The sequence below is a fragment of the Elephantulus edwardii genome, unplaced genomic scaffold (genome assembly GCF_000299155.1).
Source record: "Elephantulus edwardii isolate Elephantulus edwardi_28Jun2011 unplaced genomic scaffold, EleEdw1.0 scaffold00185, whole genome shotgun sequence".
In the NCBI taxonomy this organism is placed as follows: Eukaryota; Metazoa; Chordata; class Mammalia; order Macroscelidea; family Macroscelididae; genus Elephantulus; species Elephantulus edwardii.
This window is the reverse complement of record NW_006399935.1, coordinates 381,530-383,795: the sequence shown is the minus strand read 5'-3', so window position 1 is coordinate 383,795 and position 2,266 is coordinate 381,530. Positions and strand designations below refer to the sequence as shown.

The window sequence follows — 2,266 nt, the reverse complement described above, 5'->3', positions numbered from 1 at the left end:
TTACAGCTCAACAGAAAGAAAACAAAAAGTCATCAGGACTAGACCAGTCAGTAACGTCACAAGAAATGGCGAGAAGACTGATGTTGTCAATGATCTAATTTTATTTAGAACCACAATCAACACCCATGGAGGCAAAATAAAGAAGTCAAAAGACATGGTGTTCAAAACAACTCTGAGATATCATCTCACCCCAGTCAGAAGAGCAAAATTTAACAGAACAGCAAGCAACAAATGCTGGCAAAGCTGTGGAGAAACTGGAACCCTTATTCACTGTTGGTGAGAGTGTAAGACGGTGCAACCACTGTGGAAGGCAGTATGGCGCTTTCTCAAAAAGTTGGAAATGGAGATACCATTTGACCCAGCAATTCCACTATTGGGAATATATCCTAAAGAAACCGTCACTGCCACCAAGCAGATAGATGCACACCCATGCTTGTCGCGGCTTTGTTCACAATAGTAAAGAGTTGGAAACAACCCAAGTGCCCATCAACAAATGAATGGACAGCCCCAGCGGCAAAGAGCTGGTGGTGGTCACCTCCCGGCTGTTGCTGTGGGCACTCCTACCTGATGGTCGTCAGCACACTCCTGACCATGGCACGCTTGTACTATGAGATGATGGGCCCCCTGCCGCATGATCTGTGGCCCCTACCCTCCGCGCCCGGTGTGGGGCCTGCAGGCACTAAGGCACCGCCCTGGACCCAGAACGGCCGCCCTAGAGAGCACGCAAGACCTGAGTGCCAACTCTTTGCCTCCCTTCATCCAGGGACCCAAGGGCGATCTGGGGCGACTGGTCAAGCCGGGACCACAGGGCTTCTCTGGAGAGCCAGGTCTCCCTGGACTCAGGGGCCTGCTGGGGTAGAAGGGTGATTCGGGGCATCCAGGGCTGCAGCTAACTGCAGGCTCAGTGGGTGGCATCAGGGTGGTGGGTGGAGGAGCAGGGGGAGGCGGTGACTCTGAAAGCGAGGTGACCAGGGCACCGAGCGCTGCTTTCAGCGGCCCCAAGATCGCATTCTGTGTGGACCTCAAGAGCCCCCACGAAGGCTACGAGGTGCTCAAGTTCAACGACGTGGTCAATCTCAGCAATCACCACGACCCTACTACAGGCAAGTTCAGCTGCCAGGTACACGGTATCCACTTCTTCACCTACCACATCCTCAGGCATGGCATGTGGGCGGACCTGTGCAAGAACGGCCAGGTGCGTGCCACTGCCATTGCTCAGGACGCTGACCAGAACTACAACCATGCCAGCAACGGCGCAGTGCTGCACCTGGACTGTGGAGGCGAAGTGCAAGTGAACCAGGACGGTGGGGAAGGCACATGGAGGCAACAACTAGTCCAGCACGTTCTCAGACTTTCTTCTGTACCCAGACTAAAGGCGTGCGGGGTGGGGGCACCAGGCCACCCTGTCCTGGCTGGGGTGCCTAGCATTTTGGCAAGGGCTGCTCTTGCTTCATGACACTTCCTGACATCTTCCTTGGGAAACACTCACCCTTACAGCCCTCTCTGCCCTGCTCTGAGGAAGCTAAGTGTCTCAGGAGCTCTGAGCTGTGCCCCCACCCCTGCTCAGTCCTCAACCTGGGAGACAGATGGGAGTCCGAGTGACAAGCTGAACTGAGTAAGGACCTGAGCCCAGGGGTGGTGAATCAGACTGCAGACATGACTGGACTGGACAGGCTAGCAGACACTTTCTAGCCCACCTGGCTCAAGGCTCAGTGCTGACAAGGGTAGTAGCCCAAAGCATGGCTGGGCTCCCTGGAGGTGTCCTTCTCAATGACCTGAAATACTTGTGGGCATTTCCCTGTCCATCTGCCAAATCCCCACCCACAGTAGAATCCTGACAAAGAATGAACCCATCTCCCACACTGCACTCCCAACAAAGCTCCGCTGCTTTGCATTAAACTGTGTTTAAAACAAAAAAAACCCACCAAAAACAAATGGATAGAGAAGCTGTAGTACAACAGAATACTATGCAGCATTGAAAAACAAGGAACTCATGAAATATTATACAAAATGGGTGACCCTGGAAGACATTATGCTCAGTGAAATATCTCAGTCACAAAAGGACAAATACTGCATAATGCCACCGTTGTAAAACAGGACTGACATCGGGGTTGGAGGGACACTGAGAAAGATGGGATACATTATGTATACTGCAGAAAGGGAAACATAATCCACTCAGGAGTTCTACAGGACACGGCACCTTACCTTGGAGACAGCTCAACTAAACTCAAGAGACACTGGTCAAAAGGAAAATGTCAGCAGTCGA

At 52.4% G+C, this 2,266-nt stretch overlaps 1 pseudogene; it reads left to right on the top strand.

Annotated features, from left to right (window-relative positions):
- The first annotated feature begins 567 nt into the window (after window positions 1-567).
- LOC102869248 lies at window positions 568-1,373 on the top strand (annotated as a pseudogene).
- Window positions 1,374-2,266: the final 893 nt, after the last annotated feature.